The 24,936-nt window shown below is 32.7% G+C and overlaps 1 protein-coding gene and 1 long non-coding RNA gene across 8 annotated transcripts in view; one reads left to right on the forward strand and one right to left on the reverse strand.

Moving 5' to 3' along the window:
* The window catches only part of LOC148609057 (uncharacterized), a 99,506-nt gene that overhangs the window by 8,782 nt on the left and 65,788 nt on the right, over nt 1-24,936 (reverse strand). The window lies entirely within an intron of this gene.
* Nucleotides 4,521-24,936, forward strand: part of LOC148609058 (uncharacterized) — a 28,672-nt gene continuing 8,256 nt past the window's right edge. Inside the window, exons 1-7 of one of the 7 annotated variants that reach the window (XR_015924770.1) lie at nt 4,521-4,767; nt 5,078-5,164; nt 5,869-6,408; nt 8,357-8,443; nt 10,111-10,189; nt 23,917-24,031; nt 24,698-24,910. This is a non-coding gene — a long non-coding RNA (uncharacterized LOC148609058). Of the gene's footprint in view, nt 6,409-6,471; nt 6,671-8,356; nt 8,444-10,110; nt 10,190-23,916; nt 24,032-24,697; nt 24,911-24,936 lie in introns of those variants that run through there. The other 6 variants (XR_015924769.1, XR_015924768.1, XR_015924767.1 and 3 more) reach the window with 6 other exon arrangements.

A 24,936-nucleotide genomic window follows, 5' to 3' on the forward strand; every position in this document is an offset into this window, starting at 1 on the left:
TATAGAAATGTGTAAAACCACAAAAGAAAAGACGAACAAAATAAAAAAAAAAAAAAAAAAAAAAAAAAAATTACAAACTATGTAATTAAAGGATAATTAAGTATTAAAACATTATTTAAATAGTATAAAAATAGAAATTTTCAGACGACATGACATACTTTATCATTGTTACGCTAATGATTCGCAGATATATTTAGTAATTGAACCAATTAACAACTGGTTCGAAATATCTACACGACTTGAAGCTTATGTTGAGGACATCAGCTCATGGATGACTAGCAATCTGTTAAAGCTCAACCAAGATAAGAATGTATTACTGAATCTAAAAATTATAGCAAAAGTAAAAATATCTAGAAAATAGATATTTTGATCATTTCAATGAAATAAGAAGAATTAAAAACAATAAAAACAAATATTTCCATTTAAATAAAATAAAACTCCGAAACATAAAATTACTGTGTTAAAAATACCAGTAATAAAATAGATCAATAAAATCGTATTGTAACAGATACAAACCCCTGCGAAACTATGTTTTGACTAAAGCCCCGTGCAGGTCCGGGTGTTAAAAACATAGGCCTGCAGCAGCGCTAAGCTTGTCGTATAAGGCGACTAAATAGTGCTCAGAAACCTAGCCGGGGGCTAGGCGCTCTGCCCACAGAGCAACTGGGATGTGTGCCCCAGGTGATGGAATGGGATACCCCTGGCGTGTTACATGCTGGGGTTGTCAGGCTATAATACGGAAAACCTGACCGCAAACCATAGTGGTGCACCGTGTTGGGAAAGATGCCACGTTCCTCGCACGTTAAAGAACCCTGTTGTGGTATTCGAAAGGAGTAGGAACCTTTGCGCTCCGCCACAGGAGACTAAATTGCCCGACCTTACCCATCCCCTCTTTTTCCAGTGGCAATCAACCCTATTATCCTTGTGACCCATCCTTTTTTCATTTCATGTTCATTTTATGATCCATTTCATGTTCATTGTCTGAATATAGCTGAAATATTGCTGCTCGGACGTTAAACCCCAACAAACAAACAGATGTTTTGACTAAAAGAGCACAATGTGAAGATTTATTTCGCCCTAATCCTGAAAAAAAAAATGCAGGATGTTTATATCATGCCGTTGTGTTCCAAAATTTACTGATATGTAAAGTATATTAATTCTGATATAAGGTTTAGCATTGCATTAGCAACATGAGTTTATGTTTAATATCTAGCTAAGAATGGCATACAGTAAAAAGGTAACAATTATTAACCCATAATTATTACATGCACAATACGACAAGCTTTAAAGAGTTCAAAATGCTACCACCAGATTGATGTCACGGCGCAGGAAATATGACCATATAGCACTTGGTTTAACTGACCTACACTGGTTATCTGTTGAATTTCAATGAAAATACGAACTTATCTTATGCTTTTATGCTTTATAGCACTGCATGGTATAGCTCCAGCATATCTCCAAAAGCTTCTGACTCTATATTGCCCATCAAGATCACTACGCTCCCAGAACTCTGTGACACGTGAAACGTCAAGAGTGAAAACGAAATCGTACGGTGATCGTAGGTTCGACAAGGCAGCTGCCACTTTATGGAATAATCTTCCCAGTAAACTGCGAGTTTAAAACCGTCAGTATTCTATTATTACACATTCGTTAAACTCAACTGCAATAAATTTAAAGACGATATCTAATGCTTGATTGCACAAAAACATTGCGTTTTCATGAAATTATAAAAAAAATATATTGTATCATTTTCATGAGTTAGGAGAATCCTCTCCTCAAAATACGCTCTTTCGGGTGAAACATATTTTTTTACAATATATCTGAACAGCTTTTAAATGTAAGCATAATACATATACACAATTCAGCACAGATTAACTGCAATGCACATATTATTTTAGATAACTTAATGCTTTAATGCACAGAAACATTGCGTTCTCATAAAATTTTCAGATGTTTAGAATGGCTGAAACCGTTAACGACAATATGTTTTTGATCAATAAAATGTTGGGTTTGTATCTTAATATTGATGCGTTCGAGGTCATGATTCTTGGAGATGACATTACATGTAGTGATAAAAAAATATTTGTTTGATCCGAGTGACTTCTCTTAAAAGATCCCATAGCTGTGCATTAGATGTTGTGATTTTCATAATAAATCAATAGGCGTAAGCTTTAAAGTATATCTTGTACTAGAAGTTATGCATTGATTTGTTGACGTATGTTGAGAGATATGAGGTCGATGAATACATGATTGCCCGGGCATGTAATGGTGAATGAGAAAGAAATTAAGATCATTCTATTACTAATTTTCTATGTAGGAATAAATTATCATGAGCCGCAGCTATATTTAGTATTTCCTTTTCTTTACATTATCCGACATTTTTATGTGATGAGAAAATCAAACTTTTAAATGTAAGCATAATTATCTTACATTTACACAATTCAGCAGAAATCAACTGTAGTTATAAAAAATCTATACTACGTTTGATCTGAATGAATTCTGTGAAAAGATTTCATATCTGTGCATTAGGTTTTTTGTGGTTTTCTTCATAAAACAATTGGCGTTAACTTTGACTTATATCTTGCTCTAGAAGTAATGAATTGATATGTTGACGAATATTGACAGAAATGGGGGTAATGAATACATAATTGTCCGGACATGTAATGGTGAATGTGTTAGAAATTAAGATCATTCTATTACTAACTTTCTTTGTAGGAATGAATTATCACGAGCAATAACGATATTTAGTATTTCCTTTTATTTACATTATCCGAAATTAATGTGTAATGAGAAAGTCAATCTTTCATCTGTTATGATAAAGTAATTATTGATTATTTGCTTCATTTTAAAATGAAAGTACCAAGAACGTAAACACTATGTATAGAAGTTCAATATTGGCGAAGAAAGTATTTTAATTTTATTGATTTACTTTAAATTTTACTTATATCTTAGGGAGAATCATTGTTCTTAACCACATGATCAGATCGAAGAAAAACTTCATTTAACACCGGACAGCTCTATCAGTGTATACAATAATTTCTCTCGAAGTAAGTATCGGAAAGCGAAGGCATTATATGAATATTCTGTATTTTTGTCAGGACTCGGGCGAAATCTTGACTCAAAATAGACTCCTTTGGATGAAACAAAGATGAGCATGAAAATTTCAAAATCGCGTGTATTAAAGCGTAAGTATTAGTCTTTTACATTACAGCAGAAATCAACTGCAAAGCACTTTATTAAGGAATTCGTTATTGAACCGAAACATGGTGTTTTCATGAAAGTTTGAGATGTTCTGAATCGCCAATATATATATAATAATCTTTGCAATGTATGTAAAAGCATCATTATATAATGGTAAGTTTATACGAAAACGAAAAAGCTGTTTTTTACATTGGCAAATATGAGTTTATTTGAAAGTGTTATTGCTAAGAGTTAGGGACAATCTTTGACTATTCATTTTTTTTTTGTTTTCTACTAAAGCCCTGGATTCGTAATGAATACATTATTTCATAAAAGTTATGCGACATTCCCTATTTGTATTTCAAGATAGCATCTGACCGGTATTAAATAAATTATTATTTAGTGCTTTTGAAAACGAAAATGTTGCATTCGCACTATTCCTTTTTGGGACGAACTGATATAAAAACATGTACTTGCTCTAAATGTGCAGAATTAAGATGTCGTTTTCAAAAGAAACGTATTTTGTCACTGCATATTTATCTTAACTTTCAATCATTTTAGGGTTAATCATTGTTTCTTTTTAATGTATGTAATCTTAGCTTGATATTAAACATAAACGTATGTTGTTAATGCAATGCTAAACTTTATATCAGAATTAGTATATTTTTCTTTTCAGTAAATTCTTGAATACAACGGCATTATGAAAATATCCTCTATTTTTTCTCAGGACTTGGGCGAAATAAATACTCAAACTATGCTCTTTTGGGTGAAACATAGTTACGCAATGTATTGTATCGTATCTGTTAGAATATGAAACTGTAAGTATCCTAACATTATATATTCGTTAAACCCAAAAGCAATAAATTTTAAGAAGGTATATAATGCTTAGTTGCACAAACACATTGCGTATTAATGAAATTTTAAACTTATATTGTATCTTCTTCAGGATTCAGGCGAATCCTTTCCTCACAATACGCTCGTTTGGGTGAAACATATTTTTACAATATATCTGAACAGCTTTTAAATGTAAGCATAAGTTTCATACATTTACACATTCAGGACAAATAAACTGCAATGCAATTGTTATTTTAAATGACTTTTAATACTTAAATGCAAAGAAACATGGCGATCTCATGAAATATTGTAATTTTTAGTATAGTCGATATCGTTAGCGATAATATGTTTGATCAATAAATGATCACTAAATTGTTGTTTTTTGTATTTTAATAATGTTACGTTCAAGTTAATAATTTTCAGACGTGACATTAATAAAAATATGTTTTGTTTGATCAGAATGGATGCTCTTAAATGATCCCATATCTTTGCATCAGTTTTTGTAGTTTTCATAATAAAACAATCGGCGCTAACTTTCTTGTAAATCTTGTACTAGAAGTTATGAATTGATTTGTTGACGGATGTTGACAGATATAAGGTTGATGAATGTGTTAAAATTTAAGATAATTCTATTGCTAATTTTTTTTGTAGGAATGAATTATCACAAGCCGTAGAGATAATTAGACTTTCTATTTATTTACATTATCCCGTTATGTGTGTGTAATGAGGAATTCAAACTTTCATCTGTTATGAGTAAGTAATTATTGATTATTGGCTTCGAAACAATTTGTAAATTTTGAAATGAAAGTAGCAAGAATGCATACACTATGTATAGAATTTCAATATTGCCGATGAAAGTATTTTAACTTGATTGCATACTTTAAATTTTAATTATATCTTAGGGAGAATCATCGTTCGTTACAATATGATAATGTCTACTTGATTAAGATCAAAGAAAAAAATCAATTTACAGCGGGAAGCTCTATCAGTAAATACAATAATTTTTGTCAAAATAAGTATCGGAAATCGAAGGCATGATATAAATATCCTGTATTTTATTAAGGACTTGGGCGAAATCTTTCCTCAAAATAGAGTCTTTTGGGCGAAACAAAGATGAGCATGAAACTTTCAACAACCCTTGTATTAAAACGTAAGTATCCGTCTTTTACACTACAGCAGAAATTAACTGCAAAACACTTAATTAAGGAATTCTTATGTGTTCATGACAGTTTGAGATGTTCTGAATCGCCAACATATATGTATAAAATTTTTGCACTGTATGTAATAACATCATTATATAATGGTAAGTTTATACGAAAACGAAAAAACTGTTTTTACATTGGCAAATATGAGTTACTTTGATAGAGTAGTTTCTAAGAGTTAGGGACAATTCTTGCACTATTTATTTTCTTTTTATTAAAGCCCTGGATTCGTAATGAAAACGCTTTTTTATAAAAGTTATCCGACATTCCTAATTTGTAGTTCAAGATAGCATCTGACGGGTAGTAAATAAGTCATTGTTTAGTGCTTTTGAAAATAGAATATTATATTCTCACTATACCTTTTCTTTAGAGAAACTGATATAAAGAAAAAACATGGACTTACTCTATATGTGCAGAATCTCGATGTTCTTGTTCACAAAAAGTATTTTGTCAATGCATATTTATCTTACTTTTCAACCATTGAAGGGTTAATCATTGTCTCTTTCTACTAAAGGTTATTCTTAGCTAGATATTAAACGAAAACTCATGTTTTAATGCAATGCTCAGTTTTATATCATAATTAGTGTATTTTTCATTTCAAAAAATTCTACAATACAATAGCATCATGAAATTATCCTGTATTTTTTCTCAGGACTTGGGCGAAACAAATACTCAAACTGTGTTCTTTTGGGCGAAACATAGTTTCGTAAGGTTAATTGCATACATGTATTTACTTTAAATTTTAATCATATCGTAGGGAGAATCATCGTTCGTTACCATATTTTTAAGGTAAAAAAAAAACATTTTACAGCGGGCAGCTCTATCAGTGTATACAAAATTTCTCTCAAAACAGGTATCGGATAGCGAAGGCATGATATGAATATCCTGTATTTTTTCTCCGGACTTGGGCGAAACAAATACTCAAACTGTGCACTTTTGGGCGAAACATAGTTTCGAAGGTTAATTGCATACATGTATTTACTTTAAATTTTAATCATATCATCTTTCGTTACCGTATTATTAAGGTAACAAAATCATTTTACAACGGGCAGCTCTATCGTTGTAAACGATAATTTCTCTCAAAACAAGTATGGCAAAGCCAAGGCATGATATGAATATCCAGCATTTTTTCCGGACTTGGGCGAAACAAATACTCAAACTGTGCACTTTTGGGCGAAACATAGTTTCGAAGGTTAATTGCATACATGTATTTACTTTAAATTTTAATCTTATCATCGTTTGTTACCGTATTATTAAGGTAACAAAATAATTTTACAACGGGCAGCTCTATCGTTGTAAACGATAATTTCTCTCAAAACAAGTATGGCAAAGCCAAGGCATGATATGAATATCCAGCATTTTTTAAGGACTTGGGCGAAATCGTTCCTCAAAATAGACTCTTTTGGGCGAAACAAAGATGAGCATGAAAACTTCAACAACCCTTGTGTTAAAACGTAAGTATCCGTCCTTTGCACTACAGCAGAAATCAACTACAAAGCCCTTTATTCTGATGTGTTATTGAACAGAAAATAGGCATATTCATGACAGTTTGAGATGTTCTGAATCGCCAACATATATGTATAAAATGTTTTGCACTGGATGTAATAATATCATTATATAATGGTAAGTTTATAAGAAAACGAAAAAGATGTTTTCTTCATGGGCAAATATGAGTTTATTTGAAAGTGTTATTACTAAGAGTTAGGGACAATTCTTTGACTTTTTATTTTCTTTGTTTTCTACTAAAGCCAACGATTCGTTATGAAAGAATATACAAGGGAACCAAGGTAATAGCGGTAATCAAAAGAATTTAATCCAGGGACAAAGACCAGACATGGAAAACAGACATACACAACAAAGAACATAAAGAAACTAAAATCATACATACAAAGTTACAAAAGTAAATGAGGAACTCGGACTCCACTAAAAACTGGGAGCATGGACCAGGTGCACCGGTAGAGTAGCTTTTCTAGAAACACCCGCCGAGTTGCTCATAAAAAGTCAAGTCCGGGGTAGACGGACGAGGAAAAGAAGCCTATGACCCGTCAAATAAATTAGTTCTCCTGGTGCTGATGGATACACCATAACGATTCACGAGTTCATGATGACGACCATAAAACTTCTGTAGTGATAACTTCAATCTTGTAGCAACATAACCCTGTACCAGAAGCCTATTTGTTAGAGTTCTAGCGCGAAACAAAAAGTCTGCGTAGTTTCGGCAAGCTCTGGCATAACGTATGAATTGAGATTTGAACACTCCATACACAGGAGCCGAAGGGATGTTGCCACAGATGAAAGGAAAGTTGACAATTCTGAACGAAATGTCATCACGTTTGTCGTAAAGTTTGGTCAATAGTTTTCCTTTATCATCGATTTCTATGTGTAGGTCAAGATATGAGGCTGACTTCACAGTGTTTGTAGTATCCTTTATCTCAAGTACTTTTGGGTAGATGCGATGTATCAAATCCCCGAAATTAGGATTGTTTAAAGATAATACGTCATCTATATAGTGGAAACTGAGATTGAAGGATCTAGCCTAACGATATTCTTTCTTTCTGATCAGATCAGCTATACAGACAGCCTCATAAGAGTGACGGAATAGGTCAGCAAGAAAAGGAGCATAATTTGTTCCCATTGGAATGCCGACTGTTTGTTGAAAAACACGTCCACCACACTGGACAAATATGTTGTCGATTAAAAATTCCAGCATTTTGTAAACATCTTCCTCTGTATACATTATTTTATAAAAGTTATCCGACATTCCTTATTTGTATTTCAAGATAGCATATGACAGGTAGTAAATAAATTATTGTTTAGTGCTTTTGAGAAAAAAAAATGTTGCATTCACACTATACCTTTTTGGGAGAAACTGATATAAAAACATGTACTTGCTCTAAATGTGCAGAATCAAGGTGTTGTTATCAACAAAAAGTACTTTGTCACTGCATATTTATCTTGCCTTTCAGTCATTTTGGGTTAATCATTGTTTCTTTTTACTCTATGTCATTCTTAGCTAGATATTAAACATAAACTCATCTTGTTAACACAGTGCTAAACCTTATACCGGAATGATTATGAATTTCGCTTTCAATTAATTCTGGAATAGAATGGCATTATATAGATATCGAATTTTTTTTCAGGATTTTGGCGGAAGAAATCCTCAAATTATACTTTTTTGAGTTGAATTATGGTTTCATAAGGTTGAGTAACTGCTAGTATAAAACATTGTAAGTAACAGATTAATACACATTCAGTGAGCTCTTCTGTAATCAATTGAAATACGGTTTCTACTGTTTAAATGCATAGAAAGAGTAATCAACTGAACCAGGATTCCAGCGGAAATCAAAAGAATGTTATCGATTACAATTAAAACTGTGAGCATTGACCAGGTGTACTGGTAGGGTGGGCATCCTCTGCTTTTCTAGAAACACCAACTTGGTTGCTCATAAAAAGTCAAGTCCGAGGTCGACGAAAAAAAAAGAAAAAATAGACGTTCAACAAATAGGTTATTATGGTGCAGATAACACAGTAACTATCCACGAGTACCTGATGACGACCATGTACTTTGTTGTGATGACTTCAATCTGGAAGCATCAGTAACCATGTTCCAAAAGTCTAACTGTAAGAATTATAGAGTGATACAAAAAGTCTGTGTAGGAACGGCAAGCTCTGACTTATGATTTGTGATTTGTGAACTTTATACGCAAATACTGAAGAAATGTTGCAAAGAAAGTTTGAAATTGAAAAGAAAGTTGACAATACGGAAAGAAAAGTCATCGCGTTTGTCGTATTCTTTGTCAATAGTTTCCTTTACCATCGATTTGTACGTGTAAGTCAAGATATAAGGCCGAATCAACAGTGTCGGTAGTATTCTTTATCTCAGGTTCTTATGGGAAGATGCGATGTATAAACTAGGACTGTTTAATGACAATAAATCACCTTTTTAACGGAAACAAGAGCATCTGATAAAACTATGTTATGTTCTTCGTCGGTCAACTATTATCTTTCCTTTTTGACTAGTTTGAGAAAATCTTTTGTCGTCCCTTTTATGGTCATTGGACTGTTGGAAATATTAGATACTAATAGCACGTCACATGTGACTGTTTGATGCACAGTGTGTAAGTTTGTTTACCATGTATATTGATGATTAATTGTGTGTGGTTATAGGTGGTCTGATCCCATCAAATATTTAGAGGGAACTTCTGATAAGTTATCAACTGCTAATCTCACTGTTAATCTCGAAGTTTGAAAATCAACAGTTGACCACTTAATGCATACTATAGGTCAAGGATTAATCAAGGGAACCAAGGTTATAGCGGTAATCAAAATAATGTAATGCAGGGACAAAGACCCGACATGGAAAACAGACATACACAACAAAGAACATAAAGTAACTAAAATCATACATACAAAGTAAAGTAACAAAAGCAAATGAGCAACTCGGACTCCACTAAAAACTGGGAGCATGGACCAGGTGCACCGGTAGGGTAAGCGTCCTCTGCTTTTCTAGAAACACCTGCCTACTTGCTCATAAAAAGCCAAGTCCGGGACAAACGAGGAAAGGAAAACTATGACCCGTTGAATAAATCAGTTTTCATGGTGCAGATGTCAAGAACATGTCTAACCCTTATTGCTAAAGTTGAAGCAATTGTTCAGTTCGTTACTCCAACGCAAATAATGAGGTATATGGTCATGTTTGATTTCTATAGAAATTTGTTTCCTAATTTTGCTACTGCCGTTGAACATTTAACACAACTTCTTAGTTTTAGTGAGAATCCCATCTTTCGGTCGAATGGCAAATGCCAGATAACTGTTGAAAATATAAAATCACTGTTGACTAGTTTTCCGGTCTTAATATCTCCAGATTAAGAAAATGTTTTCATACTTTTTGTAGACGCAAGCGACGTTTATGTTGGAGCTGTCCTGTGCAAGGAGAGGCCAGATCTTCTAAACCAACCAATTCCATATTTTAGGTAGAAATTAATATTGAAAAAGAATGTTTTACAATATTATAAGCTTTATAGCATTTTGATTTGTATTTAGGGGGTGTTAGAATGCTATATATGTTTATTACATTCAAGGTGAATATGTTTTAGCTACTATTATACTTGTTTGATTATTATTGCTAAATACAAAAATAGTAATATTGTAAATATATTACTTTAATAAATGATTTTTTCTAGACTTTATAACCAAACAAGTACTGTTTTTCGCGACTCTTTAATGATGCATTACAATGATGTAAATTGGTCCAGAACTTTCGTAGTATTTTTAGAACATTTTTGACTTTGTACTTAAATGCTGGATTTCTTACACTCAAATTAATTTAATCGACTCATCAGTGTTTTTTTTTTTTTTTTTTTTTTTTTTTTTTGGGGGGGTGGGGAGCTATTTTATAAAAGTGCTTTAATTCTTTAAATACTAGACTTATATACATACATTTGTACCTTGAATTAAGTGTTGAATAGTACATTGGACTCGATGGATATTAACATTTTCAATGAAATTTTTAATCATGGAATTTGTAACGTTTTATTTAAATGATTGAAATCGTAATTTTTCGCTTGTTGACTGAACTTTTTGACATTTACTAAAAAACTAACTATGTGGTATTCCATTGATATAATCAGAAATCAATGGGTTAGAATTTAACATTTAACACCCTGCCTGTAAAAAACATCACATAAAAACAAACTTGCTGAAGTATTTGATGACATTTCACTTGTCATTCTAATCACAACATGTCTACACTATAATTTAAGGAATGAATAACTGGTCTCTGTAAATACAACCTTAATGTAATTACTGATGACAGATGACTGAACGCTCCCCAACAGACCATATTTTGATTAGATACTTGAAATTATTTTTTTGCACATAGCAAAGCTCATCTGCACTATAAGTGTTACAATTTTGAATGAGACCCACCTTTGAAATTTTTAAACATGCATGTGTGCCAGATTTTGTTAAGATAGCTGCTTGCCTTAATGTTGATGTTGTTTTTATAAAACAGCAACATTATACTGGCTGTTCTTTATAGCTGGAAGTCGTGAGAATAGAGATTTAATATATGCTTTAAAAATATATTATTGGGCCAAGTACCAGTGAATGAAGCTCCCTAAACCTAAAAGACCGTTTGCATTTTTAGGGTGTTTTGTGAGGTTAACTTTCTTTCAAAGTTTAACTCATATCCGTTCCCTATAAAAGACGACCACACTGATAGTATTGGTATTGCACATTTTGTCAGTGCATTCGATCTGCTAAAAAGCTATGTACAAGTGCCATTGACAAAGACAGCTTGTGAGATATCAGACGGCTTGTTTTAGTATAAAATCATGCAATTTAATATAACAAAACGCACCACTAACATTAAGAGAATTATTAATGATGTTTTGAAGGATCTTTAGGTTACAGACCACCAATTCAACCAATGAGCATTTGGAACGTACGCAAAAATAGTCCTACGCAGAAATTACCCCTGTTCCCCATAGTGCTGTGAAAAAAGTTCTCATCTTATTGTAAAAATTTAAACAGTTTCTGAAAGGAAAAACATTTCTGTACATTTTATAGGTGCATTTTGCTTCTTGTGATGTGAAGCCTAATCTCCATAATGATTTTTAAATATACCCCTATCTTGTGAAAACACTGGGATTTCCCATGCTATTTATAGACCCTTCACTTCCGGTGACCAGTACTGCACTGCAAGTCTGCTAACCCCACATGCCATTCTGAGGATTGTGAGCTGACATATGTGGAATCATGCTGATATATAGTCATCTGCAGGTTAAAGTTAAGGTAAAGTCCAGAGAAGCCATTGAATATTGTGAAATTAGCATAGAAGCCTATGGGAAGTGGAATTAGTGGTTTTTAGCCTTAAGCTGAAGCCATGGCAAAATGAAAAGTTTCTTCAAATAGCTTTAAACTACTTGAAGATCTTGTTAACTTTGCCATGAGAGGAATACACTACAAAAATCCTTCAAAATATGCATTTTTTTAAGTTATAGGTCCAAATTATGGAAAATTGGTCTTTTTGGCTGATTTTTATGTCCTATCTTGTAAAAAGTGTAGAAAATTTAGTAAAAATATCAAATATTAAACTTTGAGGGCTATATTTACCTAAATATGGTAGTAATAAGCACTTGAAATCAAGTTTTGTGTAGATTTGAGCAAAAATTAGGTTAGAAATGAGGAAAAACTCACTTTCATTACTGCGGTTAAGGCCATATAAGCATTCCCCTATGGCAACATGGAAAATCCATTATTGAGCACTTTTTTTGCTTTAGGTGCCCTTTACTGGTCATGTTTTAATGTGAAAACACTGTATTTACAAATTTAAAGCCAAATATATCACCTTTTGTGAAAATTTAAAGATTTAGGATTTTTGACATGTGATCAAGAAAAAGGGGGAGGCATGTCAGAAATAAATTTTTAAAAATAGACCAATTTCTCAGAAAATGATTACTTTTAAAACTATTTCTTCATTAATATTGTTAAAAAACAAGTTGTGATTGATATTTTTTATTTGAAAAGTCAGAAAAAGTTCTTTGCAAATATTTAATGCATTTCAGTATGGTAGAATATTTTCACTTTTTTGCTCGCACAACTTGGTTACCCTATATTTAAAAATCAAATATTTAAAAAAGTGCTTGTCACATTTCACTGGAACTTTGCTAATGCATTCAGTATGTGCGTAGGAAGATACCTGTATAGTTATTTATTTTTTCTAAGACAAAAAGTGACTCTTTAGGTTACAGACCACCAATTCAACCAATGAGCATTTGGAACGTACGCAAAAATAGTCCTACGCAGAAATTACCCCTGTTCCCCATAGTGCTGTGAAAAAAGTTCTCATCTTATTGTAAAAATTTAAACAGTTTCTGAAAGGAAAAACATTTCTGTACATTTTATAGGTGCATTTTGCTTCTTGTGATGTGAAGCCTAATCTCCATAATGATTTTTAAATATACCCCTATCTTGTGAAAACACTGGGATTTCCCATGCTATTTATAGACCCTTCACTTCCGGTGACCAGTACTGCACTGCAAGTCTGCTAACCCCACATGCCATTCTGAGGATTGTGAGCTGACATATGTGGAATCATGCTGATATATAGTCATCTGCAGGTTAAAGTTAAGGTAAAGTCCAGAGAAGCCATTGAATATTGTGAAATTAGCATAGAAGCCTATGGGAAGTGGAATTAGTGGTTTTTAGCCTTAATACATGTATCTTTGTATAAGGTAGTACAAGCATACGAACTGTGCTACGATCAATCGAACCATCCGTGTTACTTTTTATTAACCCAACATGAGGGACAAAACAGAGGTGATATTAAGCTTGTTTATATTTACATTTTCAATATATCATATCTGCCTTGATTTTGATTTTACTTTAACTATAAAAATAAATGTTTTGTTTCAATGTGAAAGTGGTTGTTAGACGAAACGGTTCAAATCATTGACATCAAACAATATTTTTGAACAATATGCGATATTTCGTATACTTCTCACCAGATTACTAAATTACATTTCGCACACGGAAATTATACCATTTTTCATGAATCGTACAGTCAACCTTACATGTTAAGTTGATCTCTTAAATGAATAAATTTTTAAATATAGGCAAAAATATATATTAACAATAATCAGTCCTGCCTTTCTTTATTTTATGACTGTTATGACTTTTTATTGTCTGATAATTTCAATCCTGCCTTTTATTTTAAATTTGATCGTAGCAACATCCTGCAATGAATATTAAATTGTAGTTTTCTTGAGTGTACAATACAAAGTTTTGTACAAGACCCTGCGTAACCCGCTTGTTGTTAACACACATAGTATTTGTTTTCACATTTTGAAACACCATTTGCATATACATGTCGTTATGCCTGTTTTGTTTAAATCTTCGGCCGACCAAGATTGCAAGTATACTTGCAAATTATGATGTCCTTGTTGAATTATAAAACTTACACTGCAATCGGCCCTCGTGTGCGTTTCAAGAGTCAATAACAGTTAACCTTTTTACGAAATGATTTTTTCTGTAACTTGTGTACTAGACCAAATATTGAACTGATTTTCATGTCTAAGCAATAGATAAGAAGTTTTGATTAACAGTCTCAAGTAAAGCAAGCAATTGAATGAATGACAAATTTTGAACTCAAATGTATTGGTAGTAACGAGATAGTAAAATTCTACCTACAACTATGAATTACGACACACCAGTCAACTATTATTTAGGGTTGTAGTAAATCAAACACATACGTTCATTGTTGAACTGAAATGCAAAGCTTAAATGTTGATTGACAGCCATTTCCTTCCAAAAATAAAAATAACGAGGCTTGCAATGATATGAAATCACTCATCATTCATATCAAGGTCAAATTGTAAACTAGTAAAACACCTAGTACGTTACAAAAGAGGGTATCTGGTAATAAGCACTATGGGGAGTGAAGTTTATTTTGCCTTGCACTGTGATATTAATGTTACAAGTTTCAATTCAGACCAATATTAAATTAAACTTGTTCAGAATTCAAAAGAATTTCTACAAAAGAGCGTTTCATATAACTGAATAAAATGTATGTTTTAGTCATCATTTTATTGATTAAGTTAATATTTATAATATTTTTATTGACCCCTTATGGGATAAGTAAAGAAACAAATACAATATAAAAAGAAACACTATATCATATTAAGCTATTGAAACATAGAAATGAAATAAAAAATGATTAAATACGTATGCACTTAACCAATGTGGACCTCATTTTCACACTTCTAAAGACTGCTTCATTAAATCTACAACAATGGGTAATTCACCCATATCTTAATTTAGAATAAGAATAGGTTTATCAAAAGAGTCAAGTTGGCGAAAATCTGGGAATTTATCTGACGAAACTTTTTTTTTTAATTTGCCCTTAACCCCTCATTTATTTTGCAATTGAAAACTCATTTAAAACTTTGCATATTTGTCAACTTCTCTTTTAACGGTGTATATTTTTTATATCTACCATGTTCCAGTTCCAAGTTATGATCACTAACGCGGAACATTGTTAGCATCTTTATACTATTAAATGTTTACTTTTAAATAATCTGACATTGGAGTATTTTGTTAGCAACATACTTTTGTTCAAGAGGCATAATTGTATGAAGTCTAAAGTGGTGCCCGAATGATGGAATGGTGTACCCTAGGCATGCCACATGCTGGAGTCGTCAGGCAATAATACGGAAAACCTGGCCACAAACCATAGTGGTGCAACGTGTTTGAAAAAATGCCTTGTTCCTCGCATGTTAAAGAACCCTTCTATGGTATTCTATCGGAGTAGGAACTATTGCGCTCCGCCACAGGAGGATGAATTGCCCAACCCTACCCTCCTCTCCCTATTTCCAGAGGCTATCAAATTTTGCCGACTCTATCATCCTTGTGTCCCGTCCCATTCTTCATTTCATGTTCATCGCCTGGATATACCTAAAATGTCGCTGCTCAGTAGTTAGACTCCAACATTAAATCTATCAACCAATCAATCAATCTTAAGATAGCTATACTTCATGAAGTACCGTTTACCTATCATACATGCTCTTCACACTCGATTTGTACCGTGCTCTTACCATGAAAGTGCGCTTTTTACCCAAAACATCACAGCTGTTGTAAACCGTACAATTAACATGACGTTAATAACGTGCATTCGTATGACATATGTTGAAAACCTTTTTCTTTACAATGAAATACATATACCACATGAAAAAAAAACAACATAATACCACTGAAAACAAACATGCTTTTTTGATCAGAGGCGGTTTGTATCCGCAACATTCAATGCTACTTGAAAAAAAATTGCCTATCCAAAACATACATTTTCATCATAACTGCTACAGATAGTACTTCTGAAATGTTCATAGTACTTTCCTGCCCAAGTAATATTCGTTCATCGCATCTTATTGGAAACCTACTATAAACATAGCCATTTCGCGTGAAATAGCACTTCCTACCCAAAATTATAAATGGTAATTGATAATGACGGTATATGGCAACATTATGTGCAAATACGTTTTCCTACCAAATAAATGAATGCTCATCACATCTGATTGAATGTACTCTGAATTTGGCCAATCTACTTACGAACGTCGCTTTTCTACCTAAATCATACATGCTCACCATATTTGATACTTTAAATATGACCTTCCTACATTAGATCCGATTCAAACGCTACTCTTAAAATGGTCACTCTATTTGGAAAGCAATTCCATACCCTTAATGTGCATGATTATTGCATATGGTACTGTTAACATGGCCTTACGTTTAAAATAACAGTTTCATACGCATAATTATTCCTGCTCATGAAATTTTATTCGAATATTACTTTAAACATGTTAATTTCACTTAAACAAAAACTATCCGACCCAAAACATATATGCTCATCAAGTTTGATGCAGACTATACTCTTGATGTAGCGACACTAATTGACAAAGCAACTTTCTACCCCCTAATGTACATGCTTATCACATCTGTCGCGTATTGTACTCTTTACACGTCCTTATTATATAACATGTTTACACAAACAATCACCTGATTTTAACCGTACTTTTAGCATGATCATACTACTTGAAGCAGCACTTTCCTACAAAAAGCATCCTTGCTTATTACATCTGATTCAAAACCTACTCTTAACATGGCCAAACAACTTTAAATAGCACGTTCCTTGATGAGATAAAGTTTTTGTACACATGATAATTGCATCAGATTAAAACTTTAATCTAAATATTTCAATAGCACTTTTAAACTCAAAACATGCATAATTATTAAATCTGACGTAAAGTGAACTATATTCCTGACATGATAACACTCTTTGAAACAGCGCTTTCTAACTCAGAATCATTCATGTTTATCAAACTGATTTGAACTCTTCTCTTATCATAGCTTTACCGTAAACTAGCACTTTTCAACCCAAAACATAAGGCTCATACCGTATTATTAACATAACAATAACACGTTCCTACTCAAACATCCATCCTGATTTCATCTTATGTGGGCTGTACTTTAAATATGGCCATACTACTTGACAGAGCTCTTTCTTACCAAAATCATAATATCACATCACATCTGATGATGACCGATCGCTCAACACATCCATACTACTGAAAACTCATTTCTTTCCATATCATCACATCATATTCTAATCGCATTCTTAGCATAGTCATTCTCCTTCAAATATTAATTTAATCCAATTCAACATGTTTATTATATACTCTATACATAGCTATACTACTTGGAGTAGTACTTCCCTACCCAAATTATTCATGCTCGTAAAATCTAATTCGAACATCCACTTAACACGACCTAACAATTCAAAAAAGAAAGTTATAACCCTGTTTAAAGCTGTTTAGTCGATCCGATCTGATTCAACATGACCATATCACTTGAAATAAACTCTTATTGATAACATTGTCATACTATGTGAAATAGCACTTTCCCACCGAAAACATCACATCTGATGTGGACAGTACACACCATATGGCCAAATCACTTGAGATAGCACTTAACTACCAAACACATATGTGATTCTCGCATCAGTTGCCGACTTCTCTCTCAATATAGCCAAAGAACTAGGAATGGCACTTTGCTACCCCAAAATATTCATAGTCATTACATTTTCTCCGACTTCTACTGCTGACATGGACATGTAGCTAAAATAGTACTTTCCTACTAAATTCATACATATTCATACATGTTCTTATATCTGATTTGTATCGTCCTCTTGATATAGCGAACCATACCTAATGTACTCTAAACCTTGAATGGCAACGTAAGAACGGGTTTTCATACAAAAAGTGTACTTGTTGATTCCATCTTTTTCGTATGTGCTCAAAATATATCGGTACTATTTGAACTAGCGCTTTCCTACCCAAAACATTTACACTCACCACATCAAATTTGTACCGTATTTTTAGCATAGCCATAATACCTATCATAGCATTTTCCTACTCAAAATATACATGTTCATCTTATTTGACGCGGACTATACTATAACTATTGCCATACTACTTCAAAGTGCAATTCCTAACCAAAATCATACATATCCATCATATGTTATTCAAACCCTACTATTAATGTAGCCATACCACTTGAAAAAGCACTTTCCTACCAAAATCAAACATGCCCATTACATCTGATTGTACTGTACACTTAACATGACCATACTACTTGAAATGGCAAGTACGAAGTCATCACATATAATACGGAGTGATGGCATAAATTGGCTTACTACTGAGACTAGTAATTTCTACTAAAAAGAAACTATCTGATGTGAATTGAACTCTTCATATGGACATACTACTTGCAGTATCACTTTCCAAATCAAACATATACCCTCTTCACATCTGAAATAGACTGTACTCTGAACATAGCCATACTACTTGAAACAGCATTTTCATCACAAAATTGTACATGCCCATCACAAAAGACGCCAGCAGCACTCCTAATATATATAGCCAAACTTCTTCAAACAGCACTTTCCAACATAAATATATATGCTCATTATATTTGATACATTTGTACCTAAATCATACATGCTCATCATATCTATTTCGAACCCTATTGATAACATTGTCATACTATGTGAAATAGCACTTTCCCACCGAAAAAATCACATATGATGTGGACAGTACACATCATATGGCCAAATCACTTGAGATAGCACTTAACTACCAAACACATATGTGATTCTCGCATCAGTTGCCGACTTCTCTCTCAATATAGCCAAAGAACTTGAAATAGCCCTTTCCTACCCCAAAATATTCATAGTCATTACATTTTCTCCGACTTCTACTGCTGACATGGGCAGGTAGCTAAAATAGTACTTTCCTACTAAATTCATACATATTTATACATGTTCTTATATCTGATTTGTATCGTCCTCTTGATATAGCGAACCATACCTAATGTACTCTAAACCTTGAGTGGCAACGTAAGAACGGGTTTTCATACAAAAAGTGTACTTGTTGATTCCATCTTTTTCGTATGTGCTCAAAATATATCGGTACTATTTGAACTAGCGCTTTCCTACCCAAAACATTTACACTCACCACATCAAATTTGTACCGTATTTTTAGCATAGCCATAATACCTATCATAGCATTTTCCTACTTAAAATATACATGTTCATCTTATTTGACGCGGACTGTACTATGACTATTGCCATACTACTTCAAAGTGCAATTCCTAACCAAAATCATACATATCCATCATATGTTATTCAAACCCTACTATTAATATAGCCATACCACTTGAAAAAGCACTTTCCTACCAAAATCAAACATGCTCATTACATCTGATTGTACTGTACACTTAACATGACCATACTACTTGAAATGGCAAGTACGAAGTCATCACATATAATACGGAATGTTGGCATAATTTGGCTTACTACTGAGACTAGTAATTTCTTCTGAAAAGAAACCATCTGATGTGAATTGTACTCTTCATATGGCCGTACTATTTGCAGTATCACTTTCCAAATCAAACATATACCCTCTTCACATCTGAAATAGACTGTACTCTGAACATAGCGATACTACTTGAAACAGCCTTTTCATCACAAAATTGTACATGCCCATCACAAAAGACGCCAGCAGCACTCCTATTATATATGGCCAAACTTCTTCAAACAGCACTTTCCAACATAAATATATATGCTCATTATATTTGATACATTTGTACCTAAATCATACATGCTCATCACATCTATTTCGAACACTATTGATAACATTGTCATACTATGTGAAATAGCACTTTCCCACCGAAAACATCACATCTAATGTGTACAGTTTCCTTTACCTAGCTGGGGAGGGGACATTTTGTATACTGGTACATCCATAGATAGTATTCATGACATAATATTTTACAGTGAACAATATTTAATTCTTTTTTTTTTCTCTAGGGCGTTTTGCTCTCTCTGAGGTGTGTTGACTACTCAAATATTGTGTTATTGTATTAATTTGAAATGTACATTATGCTTATGTACTTAATCTTTTTCAATGTAGAAAACTGGGATAGGGAATGGTGTGATGTGTAATAAAAATGTTGAGGTATAGAACTTTGCAAGAGATCTTAAATGGATAAAATTGTGGCCTTTCAATCTATCAATTCAAACATTAATTGATACTCATCTCACTTTGTTTTAAACTTATAAAAAGAGATTTGATATAAACATCCATATGTTACCAAAAAGATAAAAATGGACCAACAGTGTTGCTTCTTATTGACTTTAAGATCACATTATGATTTACTTTAATGATAATAGCTGTAAGGCTAATCATATTTGCATAATTAAGAGCGTCCTGATTATATTGCTAGCTGCCTTGAGAACGTCGAACGATTTCTGTTAAAGCGCTTTTAAGTGGCTTTTTGACCAATTAAATTTTATTTGTTAAATCATTTTATACAGTACCTTATGATGGACAATTAATTTTGATTCACCTTTACCTAGAATGATAGGAAAGTTTTGATATAATCATAATAAAAGCAAGGAAATATCCGATATTTACGAGTGCATTTATGCACTCTTGATTTGTTGATTGTTCACAATAATAATTCTAAATGTTGGAAATAGACTATAAATATGGGCTGGATTATTTTGGTTTTGCAACTGGCACACCTCGTGAGCTGACGAGACTTTATTGATGTTATTTTTATAAACTATAATGTAGAAAATGGATTTAGAATGTTATGAATCTGAATTAGATAACCCTGTATGCACCAACTTTAAATCCTTTGACAATCGAATGGATGATTGAATTATGTGAAGAAGAAGAATCAACGGATAATGTAGCACTTCTAGCAGTGAATTATATTGATAGGTACATGTCATTGATAGATATTGATCGGACACAACTGCAACTTTTGGGGGCTGTTGGATTACTTGTTGCATCAAAACTAGGGAAAACAGATCCAATAAAACCACAAAAACTTATTTCATGTGCAGGAAATTATTTCACCCTGAAAGACATGTATGCAATGGAATCATCAGTTTTGAGAACACTGAACTGGGGATTGTTATCCGTTACACCTACTGATTTTCTGATCATTTTTTGAATTTAATGACAATTGCAGTTAATTTGCGAGACAAGACATGCTCAAAAATTCATTTACGTATGCAATTTACTGAAATGGGATTTATTATGCACAAACCATCAGTGATAGCCGCAGCAAGTGTTGCAGAAGCAATTAATGGGCTTACGAAAAAATTCTATTCCGTTGACGAATTGTTGTAGACTTTACGTGACGTAGGGGGTATAGATGGTGATTGCTTGTAATTATGCCAGGAGCAAATTAAACGTATATTATCAATTAATTTACAAGAATAACATTCGACTTGCCATCAAAATTCTATGAAAAGCTCTAATTTCCTGAGCTACACTTCGAAATCGATGGTAAAGGAAAATTATTGACCAAACTTTACCACAAATGTGATTACTTTTCATTCAGAATTGTCAACTTTCCTTTCATCTGTGGCAACATCCCTTCGGCTCCTGCGTATGGAGTGTTCATATCACAACTCATACGCTATGCCAGAGCTTGCCGAAACTACGCAGACTTTTTGTATCGCGCTAAAAGTCTGACAAATAGGCTTCTGGAACAGGGTTATATTGCTACAAGATTGAAGTCATCACTACAGAAGTTTTATGGTCGTCATCATGAACTCGTGGATTGTTATGATGTATCCATCAGCACCATGAAAACTGATTTATTCAACGGGTCATGGTTTGCCTTTCCTCGTTTGTCTACCCCGGACTTGACTTTTTATGAGCAACTCGGCGGGTGTTTCTAGAAAAGCAGGGGCCGCTTACCCTATCGGTGCACCTGGTCCATGCTCCCATGTCTCCTATTCGTCGGAATATCCCAAAACTTGAGTTTTATCACATTAATTCTCTAAAATCTTCGTTTAGGAGAAAAAAATCTGCACATCCGGTCCTTAGACGTTGCCAATATCGCGTTTACATGGTTGATTGTATGGCAAAAATAATGACCGGTAAAAATATTTAGTTTGTATTTTTTTTCTCCAAAATGCATGTCTCCCTCCTAACAAGTTGGGGAGTAATTGTAGGTATTAGGCATTTCAATAAAAAAGGAGGCGTCATTAATATATAATTAATGTACAGAAAAGAAGACATTTGAAATATTTAGTGTATCTCAATTTAACCATTTAATTGATGATACAAACTTGAATGAAAATAATGTGCGTCAGTTAAAACAAAATCTCCTACATAATTGAGTTAGTCGAAGTTTGGGTTTTCAAATACTTGATACATAAAGTAGAAAATACATAATTCTAAATATTTGCTTTCAATCGTGTGACTCGAATATCCACGTTAATTGATAAAAATAAATCTATTCATGGATAGGATACACAAGGATGTGGTTCATATTTTGTAAAATGTCCTTAGATTTTTTTGAACAAGCGTACAAACAAGACGGGGTTTAGATTGTTAAGCGCCTTTTATCTATCCGACCCATGTAAATAAATATGCCATAAAACGACTATGAAGAACAAAACTATTTCAGAGTTGTAGGCGTAACTATTTAATTCTATAATGAAGTGACATGTCACCACATGGATAAAATCTCATAGACATGAAAGATTGCGGTCTGCATTATATCACGCCTTGTGAATAGAGGTAAAATGTTTTTAAACAAATGTTTGTTCACAATTATTGAATGACGTCGTCTTGTCATTAATTGCATCGCAAATCCAATGAGATAAAATTTGTTTTTGCTGTCTTACTACATTAGTTATATCGATAAAATGCCCTCTATATCTAGCGAAAAATGCCATATTTCAAAGTGACTTTTTAAGATGAACATTTACGCATTTCAGACTGAAATATGTCATAACTGTATGGTCGTCAAAAATAGATTCACAATAGAAAGAATAAATTGTTTCGTACGAGTATGTAAAATCGAAGGATGTATGAGTTACAAATCACCTTATTTTCGATCGAAAAAAAAACTGTCAATAAGGGTTGATAATAATTGATTAAAACTTAATATATGAATAATATTTCAGTCAAATTATTATTGCCATTACATGAGTTCGGACATTTAATTAAATGAATTACATATATTTTGCAATTGTAATTAATCGAATTACAATTTAAATTTAACGTCATGAATGCCAAGTATAAGTAAAAAAAATCTCCTGTACATTGAACCAAACATAAAGACCTTTTAACAATGTACATCGCACAAAAAAAAAAATGATTGATTACTTGTACAATTAAAGCACTATCTGTGTATTACAATTCTAACATCGTTGCTGAATTAATTAATCAATTCAATCACTATTGAATGTTATCATTTTTCGAAACGGTCACTGAGGTGCTTTATTCAGCCTAAATTTATATTTTGGTCTTATATTGAAAATCATTTGTAAATAGAAACACTTACTCAGCACGAAAATCACTGTCTGTTTTTTTTTTAAATCAAATTTCATATAAGTAAATTTTTGAAAGAGAATTTAGAAAAACGAAATCAGATCAAAATTTTCAAAAAGTTCATCTTGGGGGCCGATGCCTAAATGACCCATTTTAGGTTAGAATTTGATTTTGAAAAATATAAATTTTTTCAACAAAAATCCCTGTCTTGTGTTGTTGAATACAAATTATGAAATTTATATTATATATTTGTCTTCCATAAACAGAATTCTTTTTGTTTGCAGAGTCGAGGAAAATGACACTGTCTATTTGGAACATTTGTTGAAAAAAAAAGAATTGAAAATGAAGAAACTGAAGCAACTGGGATAGCTATCTACTTCATTTTATGCTAAAAAACAGGTAAATTGAAGTACAATGTTGAATAGATAGGACAAATGGCTAATAGAAACTTATATTTATATCCTAAAACAAAAGAAGAATACTTATTGTTTTATATAAAGGCCTGATTTAAAATATACTGTAAAATTATGTTTCTAGCACATTTCTAGGAAAGGTTTCCCTAAAGTCCTGAGCGAAATCTAGAGAATATTTGCATAATGGCGTTGCTTTCTAATATTCACTAAAACATAAGTTCTTGTATACCCTAATAGGGCTGCTTTTTTCTATATAGCATTTCTTCTTATCAAACAATCAATAATGTACTTTAGCATCGTCAGATCATAATTCGAATTTCACATTACATACAAATGTCAGTTAATGTAAACAGGGATATTATAAATGTCTCTACGAAGCGTGATATCTTTTTCACGACACTTCTACATTACATGTCCTGACAATTATGTATTCACAAAACTCAGATTCGTCAAAATGAATATCAATCCATTTTTTTTCTGGTACAATTTAAAACCATTAAAATACATACACGCAATTTTAAATATTCTGATTTTGTCCCCAATGCACAGGTTTGAGAGATATGGATTTCATATATATATATATGTGTATATCGTCAAAGATCAATTGTGAATAAGTGTGACACTGTTTGTTTCATATTTTATTTTATGTTAGGATGCACGATGATCATAGGATTTGTTTGTGTGCCGTCCTCTCAATGACTGGAAAATGTCCTTCCCGATCTTTAATATAATGGATTAAACGACAAAGATAGTTGTATCGTATAGACAGATAATGATAGAAATTCTCCATTTACATTATTCCACAAGACAGCAGAAAGATGGCACACATTGCACCAGTTTTGAACAACACACGGATTTTGCCTAGGTATAAACGAAAGTTTTCTGTTCTAT

This window comes from Perna viridis, chromosome 8, assembly GCF_037379345.1.
Source record: "Perna viridis isolate PV_CMFRI_1.1 ecotype Kerala chromosome 8, ASM3737934v1, whole genome shotgun sequence".
NCBI lineage: Eukaryota > Metazoa > Mollusca > Bivalvia > Mytilida > Mytilidae > Perna > Perna viridis.